This window comes from Zingiber officinale, chromosome 9B, assembly GCF_018446385.1.
Source record: "Zingiber officinale cultivar Zhangliang chromosome 9B, Zo_v1.1, whole genome shotgun sequence".
Lineage (NCBI taxonomy): Eukaryota > Viridiplantae > Streptophyta > Magnoliopsida > Zingiberales > Zingiberaceae > Zingiber > Zingiber officinale.
In genome coordinates, this window is record NC_056003.1 from 41985604 (window position 1) to 41999873 (window position 14270).

Here is a 14270-nt window from a genome sequence, read left to right on the forward strand (position 1 = left end):
ACAAAAATTTAAGGAAAATACATATAAGAAAAGAAAGGAAATTGGTATATATAAAATTAAGAATTTTCTTTTAACAAAAATAAAAATAAGAAAAGAATGAAAACCGATATAAATAAAATTAAGATTTTATAAGTTATTTAAAGAATAATTTGTTTGACTAATAAATATTTATATTAAATAAATAAATTTAAATTTGAGATGTTCAAAATAAAATTACATTAAGTAAATTGTACACTTTAATTATTATTTTTTAAAAAAAATATTGATCAATTTTAACTTCGATAAGAGTGGTTTACAGAATGGCTGTTAAAAGTGTACTGTTTGATAACTGTTGTTAGAAATTAGAGTAATAAAAACAGTTAGTAGCAGCGTTTAACATAGAACCGCTGCTAAATGTACCCAATATCAGTAGTCTCAAGATTATTTTTAATAGTTGAATCATTAAGAGTGGTTTCAGCAGCGGTTTATTCAAATCGGTGTTAGAACTATTCAACAAGAGCGGTTGTAAAACCGTTCTAAAAAGGTAAGGCATTAGAAACGATTTAGTTCAAACTGTTTCTATTGTTTGATTTTCAAGAGCGGTGTTAAAATCGCTCCTAATAAACCGCTCCTATACGGGTATTTTTTTTGTAGTGGGACTTTTCCTCATCATGCCAAGTATCCAGTCAATCCTTTGACCTACTTGGACTTCCCAACATCAGATGTCTGATCAGCCTTGATCCATCTGGATCTTCCCTTGCCTGGCTTCACTCACCAGGACTTTCAAACTGCCTAGCTTCACTCACTAGGACTTTCACCTAGCTTCACTCACCAGGATTTTCAACTGCCTAGCTTCATTCACTAGGTCTTTCACCTGGTTTCACTCACCAGGATTTTCTCTCTGCCTAACTTCACTCACTAGGTCTTTCACCTGACTTCACTCACCAGGATTTTTCTTCTGCCTAACATCCCAGTTAGGACTTCCCAGTCAAGTATCTGGTCAACCTTGACCTACTTGACTCTTCTTCAACCAACCTGATCAGAGGGGAATTGCACCAAACAATCTCCCCAAACGAACAACTGCACCTGCACTTGTCCATATCCTTCGAAGTCTTGTATTGTCAAACATCGAAACCCAAACCAAGACTCAATCTTAGTCAACCAGGTCAAACTGGACCTGAGGGATATTGCACCAACAATCTCTCCCTTTTTGATGTTTGACAATACCACATTTAAGTTAGGCTAATTCCCATAGCCTCAACTTCCTTCATGCCACTAGGTAATGAAGGCGTAAGTTAAACCCTACATTCTCCCACTAAGAAGGCAACCTCCCTCTTAGATAATGAAGGTCTAACTTAAACCGTACATTCTCCCCCTATTGGCACACATCAATAAGTTCACTTGTTGAAAACTCTCCCTTTTGAGACTCTCCCCCTGAAGAGTTGCTCATCGTTGTTCACAACTTCACTCGTTGTGATCAACACGATAATGAAGGTCCCATACCCTTCATTATCATCAATGCTCGCCCTTGAGCATTAACAAGGTCCAATAACCCAAATGAAGGTCTCATACCCTTCATTTGTATCGAATGCTCATCCATGAGCATATCCCAACTTGAACCACTTGAACAATGAGGATATCCACTCCCCATTAAAGTTCAAACGCTCAACCTTGAGCATGTTCTTAAAAGAAGGTTAACCGCCTTCCAAGGTTCATGAAAAATAGTTTTCATGTCTTTAAAGAGTACCTCCCCCTAAAGACATGGTCGTACCTTCTGTTATTGTACCAACAATGACTTGGAATCCCTAAACCTTTAGGAAACCCAAATTTAGAAGTTTTGAGGTTCAAAAGTTCAAAATTTGAATCAACCTCAACGTAAACTTCTACTTAGTCTCCCTTAACCAATCCATCCTTGTTTTCAACATGAAAACACCCTTTTTATGTATACAAATGTATTTTTAGGGGTTTGGAATGGTTACCTAGACTAAAATAGGTTCAAAATGCTGAAAATAAGCTTTCCCAGTCAAAATCAGCATCTTCAATCGATTGGAGTTGGGTTCCAATCGATTGAACCATCTTGAATCGATCCACTAATTGATTCAGAAGGGCTGGATCGATCGGTGGATTGATCCAGATAGCTTCTATTCGCAAGAAGCCTGCCCTCAATCGATCGCCCGATCGATTGAGACTCTTCAATCAATCGGGTGATCGATTGAATGCCTGATAGTTCTGGAATTCACTTTCAGTGAATTTCAGAAACCCCTAAAAAAATCTATAAAATTCCAAAAATTTTGAAAATTTGTGTAGACATTATTTAGAGTATACTTTATCATGAAAAAAAATAGATTTATAATAAAATACATTCTATTTTCAAAGATTGACACAAACTTGGAAACTTGTAAAAAGTTTAGTGTTTTCTTCCAAGTTTGTGCTCAACTATTCAATGATGATTCCTATCAACAGATAATCTTCATCAAGGTTTTCCAAAGACATTTTAAAATATTTTCAAAACCAATATCCCACCATGTTCCTTGGGCTTAATGCACATGACTTGTACATTAGCTTTCCCAATGATGGGAAAACACATAACTATGTGTTTTGATGAATTTAAACCTCAAAAGAATGCACTAAATCAACATCTTGAGTTTTATTCATCATCCTAGCATCTCACTTGTATCTAATGTGCACTAAAACGCATACAAGTCACCTTATAGTTCTTTTGTGAGATGTAAAGTTTGGTTTTGCCCTAATCTAGGGATCATGTATATCTATCTAGACATTTTTGAATTTTAGACATCCACCAAGAATGTTACTTGTTAATTAATGCCATTAGTCCTTAATAAACAAGGAATTAGAATGATGCATGATATGTTATGGCATACATAAAAAAGAAACAATTTTTAAAAGAAAATATCCTATAACTACATGATGTATGTATGGCATGACATGGTATTTTTGAGTTTTTCATAATAAGATATCAGTGCAAAAATAAACATGATGTCATGGCATATGATGGGCAAGCAATCATGGAAAATTAGCATAAATAAAATACCTAGATTACCTATCTAAGTAACCTTAACCCTTAGCTAACTTTAAATCTAACCTAGATTGCCCAAAGTGCTTCAAGAAAGTGCTAAAGCCTAAATTGGCATTTCTAATTCTCTTGATTAATTTATGCCAATTAAAATTAAGCATATTCCTCAAGTGTTGGCATATTTCATTTTTCCACAAGAGTAGCACTTTAAATTAAGGACTGGATTGCCTTTAATCTCTTAAGAACATACCAAACTCCCAACTTAGTAGTTCTTATGATTTTCCTAAATTGTGCCAATTAAGATTTAAAATCAATATTTCCAAAATTAGGCACATTTTACTCTTCCAAGGAGTAAATGATTTTTCCTTTTCATTTTCAAAGGTTAATAATAACCTTGAAAATGCTCTTGGAGTGCCAACTTCATCATGATTAGGTTAACTACGCTTTCAATTTGAGTTGACACCCTCTAACCCATATATGGGGTAGAGAAAATGCTTCTAGGAACCCAAAACCTATTGGTGATCCTTGGATGCTCTAGGTACTCACTAGGGATAACCTCCCTAGATACCTTCCTAGTGACCTTGTTAGGCTTCTTAGAAGCCTTGGTCACATTTTCTAGGCCAACCCTAGGGATTTCTTCTCTTGTGACCTTTTTAGTGACTTTGTTAGACTTCTTAGAAGTCTTAGTCACTTTAGTTGCAAAAATACTCCTAGGGATAACTTCCCTTGTATTTTTGACTTGACCATTTGACCTAAGGTTGGTTCCATAACTATATGGAACCCTATGGTAAGAAGTTACATCCTTCTTGGCCTTGGGTTTATATCCCAAACCTCTATGGCCATTGGATGACCCTTGTTGTACTCTTAGACCTAGGTTTTGCTCATTTTGCCCTTTTAGGATATTCTCCATCCTTTTTAGGGTCTTTTCCATTTTATCAAGCCTTGACCTCAAGACTTGATTTTCTATCATTAAATCCTTAGGTTTTGGTTTTTCAATGAATCCATGAGCAAATTTATTTCTAGACCTATAACTAAAATTCTTAGTTTCCTTGTCTAGATTTTTACCTACCTTTCTAAACCTAAGTGTGGTAGTTTTGGCATGTAGAGCCACATGTTTTTCTCTAAAGCTCTCATGCTTTCTATTCTTATGGTAAATAGCATTAAAATGATAAAAATTAGAACTAGCATGCTTTTTACCATTATTCAAGGGAGTAGGCTCAATAAATGATACCTTTCTTTTTACCTTGGAGGCTCCCCCTTGACTTGTACTTCCTCCAAGAGCCTTGACCGCCTTCTTCCCCTTGGGACATTGGCTCCTATAATGTCCTTTTTGATTGCAAGAGAAGCACACAATGTGCTCCTTGCTCTTCTTTGTTCCGGGGACGGTCTCCTTAGGCTTCACCTTGCCCTTTGGTGCCACTTGACTCTTTCTCTTGGCCAATTTAGGGCATTTGCTTTTATAGTGCCCATGCTCCCTACACTCAAAACATATGATATGATTTTTATTTTTAATTGATACATTTATACCTTCATGTGTAGGGATGTCATCTTCTTCTTTTGATCCGGAGGTAGGGGCTTCCTCTTGATCCGATAATGATGCTCCTCCAATAGATTTTACTTGACTTGTGGAGGATGCATCGTCTTCTTCTCCATTTGACCCGGATGTAGAAGCTTCTCCTTCTTCTTGATCCGGCATCACCAAGAGTTGCTCCCCCTCAATCCTAGAGGTGGAGACTTCTTCATCTTCATCTTGTACATGGAACAAGGAGTATGCCCTCTCCTTGCCCTCTACATTGAACTCTTTTGAAGATGAAGCTTCTTGGACTTCTTCTTTGGAAGTTGAGCATCTCTCAACCTCGACGTCCTCTTCCTCTTGGTCTTGATCCAATGAGTCACCCTCTTTGGATTCTTCTTGATCTTGTACAGTGGAGGGGATCTCATGAATCTTTGCCAACTTGCTCCATAGCTCTTTGGCATCCTTGAATTCTCCAACTTGAGCCAAAATATCGCTTGGCAATAAATTGACCAAAATCTTGGTCACTTTATCATTTGCTTTGCTCCTTTGAACTTGCACTTGACTCCATTTACTTTTCTTGAGAGGCTTGCCCTTGGAGTTTGTTGGAGCTTCAAAACCTTCCATAAGAGAAAACCATTGCTCTATCTCCATCATCAAAAAATTCTCGATCTTTGATTTCCAAAGATCGAAGCTTGTTGAAGTAAATGATGGAGGCACCCTTGTATCGAATCCAAGCCCATCTTGGAATTCCATCTTGAGGTTGAGCTTCTTGAATTCTTTGACTTTGATGAATTTGCTCCAACTTCTTCACCCTCTAGCTTTTTCCCTTTCCGGTGATAATTCCGGTGAAGAGCGATCTCGCTCTGATACCACTTATTCATATCATCAAAGTCTTGTATTGTCAAACATCGAAACCCAAATCAAGACTCAATCTTGGTCAACCAGGTCAAACTGGACCTAAGGGATATTGCACCAACACCTTTCACAATAGGTGTATGTTCTATGTTGCAATTAGATATGATGAAATGATGTAACATCTTATTTATATAAGACTCTTGTGGCAGACCCAAAAGTCTTTTAGGACGATCTCTTATGATCTTCACTCCTAAGATGTATTCAGCTTCTCCCATATCTGTTGTATCAAATTGTGATGACAACCACTTCTTGACTTCATTCACATATCCTATGTCATTTCCAGCTATCAGCATATCATCAACATATAATGATAAAATGACATACTTTCCTTTTTCCCTTTTCAGGAAAACATAATGATCCTCATTGATCATCTCGAAACCATAAGATAAAACAACTTCGTTAAATCTTATGTTCCATTGTCTTGATGCTTGCTTTAGCCCATATATAAACTTTCCAAGTCTACATACTTTCTGCTCTTGGCCTTCAGCAATGAAACCTTCTGGTTGAACCATATAGATTTCTTCGTTAAGATCACCATTGAGGAAAGCAGTTTTTACATCCATTTGATGTAATTCCAAGTCATAATGTGCCACAAAGGCCAAAATAACTTGTATTGACATAAATTTCACTACGGGAAAAAATGCCTCTTCAAAGTCAATACCCTCCATTTGGGTATATCCTTTTGCAACTAAACGAGCTTTATATCTGTTAATCGATCCATCATCTTTCCTCTTTATTTTGAGAATCCATCTATTCCCAATAACCCTTCGGCCTGGAGGAAGATCGACTAAGTCCCAAACATGATTATAAATCATCGACTCCATCTCTTCAACCATTGCAGTTTTCCATTTTTCTCTAACTCTACATCCCAATGCTTTCTCAATGGATTGAGGTTCGTCATCATCAATTGGAAGCGTAACCAATGCCTCATTCTCAATATCAAACCTCTTCTTAGGTTTGATCTTACGAACACTTCTCCGTAAGTTGGGCTGTTGAAAAGTCAACTCATGACTGGGCATATCACTCCCACTCAGTTGACTAGACTTAGGTGTTCCTTTTGACACCTTTCTTGTTGATAATATCGCATCCTCCTCAAATAGAGGAACATTTTTATCAACATCACCTCTGATTGGGAACTCTGTTTCGAGAAAAGTCGCATCTCTCGAGTCTATTTCGGAGATGGTTCCATCTAGTTGCTCACCTATGAAAACATAACCTTTGGAGGTCTCATGATATCTTATAAAGATATATTTCTTACCTCTAGGCCCTAGTTTTCCATACTTGTGAGAAGTATCATGAACATAAGCAGCTGACCCCCAGGGTCTCAAATTACTTAAATCTGGTTTTCTGCTTGTCCAACGTTTATATGGGGTAGATGAAACTAACTTTAAAGGCACTTTGTTAAATATATAGGCTGCAGTTAATAATGCATCTCCCCAATAGGAGATTGACAAATTAGCTTGCGCCATCATAGACCTAACCATTTCAAGAAGAGTCCTATTTCTTCTTTCAGCTACCCCATTTTCCTGTGGAGTTCCAGGGATTGTCAGCTGTCTAATAATTCCTCTATCATTACATATTGTCTTGAACATATCAGACAAATACTCCCCTCCACGGTCAGTGCATAAAGTCTTAACTTTACGTTCTGTTTGATTCTCAACTTCGTTCATATAACGAATGAAGCAATCTAATGCTTCAGATTTGTGAGAAATCAAATACACATGACCGAACCTAGAGAAATCATCAATAAATGTAATGAAATAGGAAGCTCCATGTCTAGCCTTCACATTCATTGGACCACAAATATCTGAATGAATTAACTGCAATGTTGATTCAGATCTAATAGCCTTACCAAATGGTTTCCTAGTTGCTTTTCCAGCAAGACAATGCTCACATATAGACAATTGAATCTTATCCTGAGTGTCTAATAGACCCTCTCTAACCAACCGATTCATACGTTCTTGTCCTATATGTCCTAATCTAGCATGCCAAATCTCATCAGTTATATTTGCATCACTAGTTAGAGTAATATTTGAAAAACAATTATCAATAGCATAATTGACATCTGGTTCTACATCAAGAACTATAAAATCATTTGTTAAAAAACCATGTCCAATTGACACCGAGTCAATCTTAAGTTCAACAGACCGACTGTAAAAATTAATACAATACCCTAAATCAAGAAGACATATAACGGAAACAAGATTCCGTCGAATTTCAGGAGCATACAGGACATCATGTAGAAACAAAACTCTACCACCATGGAGGTTTAGTTTGCAAGTGCCGACTCCTTTGACTTCAACTCTTGCATTGTTTCCCATATATATCCACTTGTTGCCAGCTGGTACCCAATAGTACTCAACAAATGTAACTCGTTCCCGAGCTACATGGTTGGTTGCTCCCGAATCTATAATCCACAAAGGATAAGAATCAGCTAACAACACTGAGCTAGCAACAAAATGCTCTTGAAAAGAAGACACACTTGGATTTACCTTTTTCGGCTTAGTGGACTCCCGAGCGAAGTGACTCTTCTTGCCGCAGTTAAAACAAGTCAACTTGTTTTTAGGTTTCTTTCCAGTCTTCTTTAATATTTTCTTGATTGGGCCCTACCCCACAGTAGCAGCTTCCTACTTCTTTCCCTTCCCTTTCTTGAACCATTTCTTTTTCTTGGATCCATATGATCTAGCAGAACCTACAACCACATAGGCTTGTCCAGAAATCCTTGCGGATTCAATACTCTCCGCCTCCAATTCTACATGGCGTGAGACATCAGTGAAAGTCTTGATACTCTCACTGTGAGTTAAGGTCTGCTTCATGGTCTCCCAAGAATCTGGAAGTGAACGAATAACTGCTTGAACCTGTTGTTCATCAGTCAACTCATGACCAGCAGTTTTAAGCTCTCGAATCATGTTCAACATCTCCCTGAGGTGTTGAACCATTGACACATTCGGACATTTTTTGTAACTGTCAAACTTGATTGTCAGCTGTCGAAGCTTGCTCAGACTTACTCCACTGCATTTTTCTTTAAGGGCTACCCAGACTGCATGAGCCGTAAGATATGACTCATACTCAAAAGCTAGGTCATCTACCATTGAACCAATCAATATGCCCTTTGCAGTGGAGTCCTTTTTCTTCCATGCCTTATAGGCATCAAGATCTCGTCTGTGTTGTGCAATAGGACCATCTACAGATTCTTCCATAACCTGATTTACAACCTCTAGAACTTCTTGTTCCTCAAGTACATGCTGTATCCTGAGGTGCCAAATCTTATAGTTATCCCCATTAATTTTTTCACCTTTGTTGAGTTTAGCTATTATGTTTTTGGTTGCCATAATCTATCATGAATAAACACATTATTTAGTATTCAGTGTATATCATATGTATGCAATTTATGATTGACTTAATATTACTTTGAGTTGGTTTACAAAATCAAGTGACAACTATGTTTTCACTCATCATTCGTATGACCAATCAAATTAATATTAATTAATTCTATTACATACATCCCAACAAATGAACTAATCATTTATAATATCATGAATTCTTTAATTAAATGAACTAATAATTTAATATATCATGATTTCTTTAATTAAATGAACTAATCATTTAATACTTCATGAACTAATCATGCATCATGTCAAGCAAATAGCATAAATAAATGAGCATATCATTAATATAAAATTATGTTGCATATTATTAACATATAACTAACTGATATAAATGAAATGGACTAACATTGTTCATACATAACAGAACCCTAGTAAACTAGATAGGCAACTACCACTCCCACTAGGACAGACACTAGTGCATTGGCCAAAATAATCCCTCTCAGCCTGGACTCATTTGGGGTAACCTCAGGTAGGACAGCTTCAAGATTCTCTATAGGATCCTCAATTGGATCCTCTTCTGGTTCCTCCTCAATCATTTCCGGGTCCTCTTCAAACTCTTCTGGATCCTCTTCAGTCATATGATGAAGCATTTCCTCACATAATACAGAATATGTGACGCATCCTTGATGACGCCCCCAAATATAGTTTGCTATCATCCTTGGATTTTCTGGCAATGAATGCATCAAAGCCCAAATCCTATAACTGTCCAGGACTGGAAACTCTTCTCGCTCAAGTTTCCAAAACAGATCATCAAGTCATCCAATGTGTCCGTCGACTCCATAAGTAGAGTTATAATCTATCTCCTGAATTTCCTCCCTGAGCTAATTTCGGCGCACTTCAAGATGAGGCAATGTGGTAATCATCCGTGCCATCTAAAAAATTGAAAATAAATAAGTGAGTACAAAACTGACTAACCAGTATAAAACCGGTTTATTTCAATTTATACAGGCATAGTACCAACATAATAAATCAAGAAAAACAAATTTTCTCTATTTTCAGGAGTTTAGATCAACAATTAGAACTGATCTAATTAGTCAGACCCATTGAATCAGTTGATTAGGGATCCAAATCCTAAGCTTGGTCCATTGTCCTTAATTAGAACTAATCTAATTGAATAGGGATTTGTCCTTAATTAGAACTAATCTAATTGGACAGAGATTTTTGTACCTATGTTATGTTACTTTTAATCTAAGTCCATTTCTACCAATTTCAGACTTATTGATCAAACTCAGGTTCGTTTGATCAAACCAATATTCATTGGTTTAAGTCTGACTGATTAGAACAAATCTAATCATTTGATCAAATTTGACCCATTTGGTCATTTGATCATATTTGGTCCAAACCCAATCAAATTGGTTCGGTTAAACCAACTAATGATTTAAACCTGAACCGGGTCTAAGTGGACCAAAATTACTCTTGACCATTTATCATTAATGGTGAAATTAATTGAACTCAATTTTCAATTAATTAACGAGTGAACAAAATTAATGCTACAGTATGCATTATTTGGCAAAATTTATACTTAAATTAAAAAACATAAACATATTATGTTTCTTAATTTCAAATGCATGCAGATTTATAATGAAACATTACTACTAATTTTTTTTAATGTATTTCATTCTTCATAGCATGCATTAAACAGATAAAAATCTAGTTTATACCGTGAACTCTAAAAAATTATCTTCTGCAACTCCACGTTCTATACTGCCTCCACTCGTTTCTTCGCCATGAACCCACGCTGCACACCATCTCACAGTGACGAACGCTGGTTGCCACACACCGTCTCCCCTTTTGTGCAGAAACTGCAAGAGGCAACCTCGAGTACGCCACCGGCCAACACATGGAGACAAACTCCATGAGTGTTCATTCGAGGCCTTATAACAGCCGTTGATCACGGCTGTTGTCGGTGCCGGCGACTATGGCAGATTGCAACATGGACACAATCTTGCTCAACTACGACAAAACTAGACAGAGACAGACTCCATTCAGGGCAGCGATTATTATCGCTGATCACGACTTAGTCATGATTTCGCCCAGAAAAAGAAATGAACAGAACCAAGCCATAAAATGGATTCAACACAGAGATAAGGATTTAGCATGCATTTAGAATTAACACAGCTCTGATACCAATGTAGATATATTCTAAATGCATGAAAGAGGAATTAAATTAAAGCGGTAAAAACTTACAGCGATCTCCCGCAGATCCGCAATCGACAATGGCGAAACTCGCTGTCGGAAGAGCGATCACAGGATCAAAAAACCCTCCGCAATTCCACGAATCAAATCCCACCGCCTCAGATATTCTCCTTCCTCTCTCTGCGTTGCACACTAGCAATTTCACACACCTCATGATCCTTGGATGCACCCCTTTATATAGGGAAATAAACCATGGGCATAATGGACTTTTCCATTATGAGTAGTGGGGAACGTGGGCATGTTCCACATTCCAACTCTCCCCATTTCCAATAGGATAAACTAGTTTATTGTAGTCATTCAGTAAACTTAGATTTATGTGCCCAATTTTACAACAATCTAGTTAAAGTTGATAACATAATCTATTCTACAAGAGTTTGTGGAAAGGACTTTCAGTTCTCCCCTGCTTTATTGTATGATAGTTTAGGACTTAAGAGATCTGCTTATCCATTTTTGTGTTACCCTAGTAGAGATTTGTCATTTCCCTACTCCTATATTACATTAGATACTATCTATATCTATTTTTTGGGGGAGGAGAGACTACCTACGGTGATTGACTTTAGCTCACTCTCTTTTAGGGTTCAAGACTATATCCTATATCGAGTCCTGACTACCTGTATTCTGCCGATCACATCTCGCGATGTTGTGATGATGCGGCCATCTCATTCATTTTTCCTGTATACACTATGCCAGCACCTTGACATCAACATTGCATTACCCATATTCCACAATATCATTCATGCATCCAATCTCGTCACTAGGCTGCAAGTTCACATGTTATACTGTCATATTTTGACATATATATTCTCAGTCATAGGGGTAGATATGATGTAGGGTACGACCACTCCCCTTAGCGCATATGACGAGATTAGCCAGCGTCAGTTTGCATTAGTACATATAGACATCACTGCTCATGAGATCGGGACCACAGCCAGATATACCAGGCGAGATCGAGGACAACTTTCCACCCATCATTCTCGGTGAGGGAGAGGAGATGCCAGCATTCACGGCCGAGGAGCTCTTTGGATATCCTTTAACTCTGACCTAGCCCTTGACCTCGACACATCCCTCCACCTCACTATCCGTTGAAGACCAATTAGCACAACTTGAGAAGTCCTCCGCACAGCTCCAGTAGTCAGTCTCGGATGGATTCAACACTATTCAAGGAGAGATGGCCACTGGTTTCTCCTCGATCCAAGAGGAGATGGCCATCGGACTGCAGTAGACCCTTTGAGCCCTATGAGTACCTGAGCAGTCTCCACCCCCTCCAGTTGATGAGGACCATACTTGATCATCTTAGTAGACTGCCATACTTTGTATACTTGGCTGACTTGATCTATATAGTAATCCACTTTTTATCATCTTATTTGGATTATAGACTAGGCTAGTTGTTTTCAAAATATTTTCTAAATAATTTGCAAATTCTAGGATAATTTCTTACGTTTAAAATTCCTATTTCCTTAGAATTTCAAAATTGATTTTAGCCTTAGACTAGATCAAATCCATAGAAAGCATGTTTCTATAGAACTAGGACTTGAGCATTTCATAAACACACTAGAACTCCCTTGATTATATTCCAAAATTTAAAATAGCTTGAGATGTATAGGCAGATTGTCTGGACTTAAGATGCTTATATCAGTGCATCAACACAAGTTTGGGCTAAAATCCCAAATAGTATAGTGATCAGGTTAAGTAATCAGCTTTTAGTCAAACACTAACTAGATGCATCTACTTAATCTGACTAGCCAAGTGAATACTACTATCTTCTGGTAGTCAGTTAGTAACTAATAGTTAGACATTTAAGGATGATTTTTCTAGATGAATAGTTTTAAATACATACCAGGTCTAGGGGGAGGAAGGATTAAAATACAAAAAAAAACTTTCTAAACTTTATTTGAAAAATATTCTTAAAATATTTACAAACTATTTTTGCTTAATCGTTTTGAAATATTTTGCAAATTATGTTCAAAACTTGCTTTAAAAACACTCTTATACTCTTCATATATTCATTTTGAAAAATGTTTTGAATAGATTTTTCTTGACCATATTTTGAAAAAAAAAATTGTTTCCAAATTACTTTGTAAATATTTTAAAAATTAATTTGACAAGCTCTTTTCAAAAGTTTATGTTGCAAAATCACTTTTAAATTTGCTTTAAAATTAAAGTTATTTTGTAAAAGTTAGCTTTCCATGCAAAATTCTAATACTCTTTTCAGAAATATATGTTTTGCAAAATTAATTACAAGTATATTGAAAACTATTTTAGACATACGTTGAAAGATGTTTTTGAGAACACTTTGGAAAGGTTTTGAAAACACTTGCAAGAGTTATCTTTTCAGTTTCCCAAACCTTTTGAAACATTGTTCGAAAATAATCTTATTTCTAAAATTATTTCACTTAAAAAATTCTATTAACCTACATTCAGAAATATTTTTTAGAAAGATGCTACTTCACAAAAAGTGTTTTGCAAATTTAATTTCTTTTAATGGTTTGTGTTTGAAAAAGTTAAAAATTCTCTAACTCCTTCCCCCTAATTATCCTGAAAGTTTTTTGTTACTTTCCATGATTGCTTTACTTAGTACATTTTTTTCATCAGTTGACTCATTTATCTACTCATATTTTTTGATGAATGTCAAAGGAGGAAGATTAGGGTTTAAGTTAGATGGGTTTAAGTTAGACGGGTTTAAATTAGATGGGTTTAAATTAGACAACCAAAGAAAATTAAATCAGAAGAACTTAACCCTAAAAATGATTAAGAGAACAAAACTGACTGTCTTATTTCAGACTTCTCTTAAAATCATGTTTTTTGTTTGTTTTTGCATATCTTTTTTCTAACTTAACCCAGATTATTATTGCATCAAAAAGGGAGAGATTGTTGGTGTCGATTGTGTTAGAATTTGAGGGATGTCCTAAGGTAATCACCTTATAATTTTTTCTATTTATTTTATAAGTATAAATTCACTATTTGAGTCATATTATATGTTTGATTATTTTAAACTCATTTACTGAATATCCGTAATATAATTCATAGCATGAGAGAATTTGTGATTGGATAGCAACTAATGATTATATCTACATATGCAATTATGAATATATTGAAATTTTCCTAGTCGTCAAATTGATGTATTGGGACATCATCAATTTTGTAAGACTAGCACGGGTTATACTCCTTGGTTTTGCCAAGCAGTTATTTTCTCACTGGCTAGAGACATCGGGATGTCGAGAATTAAACGTGGATGCTAGTT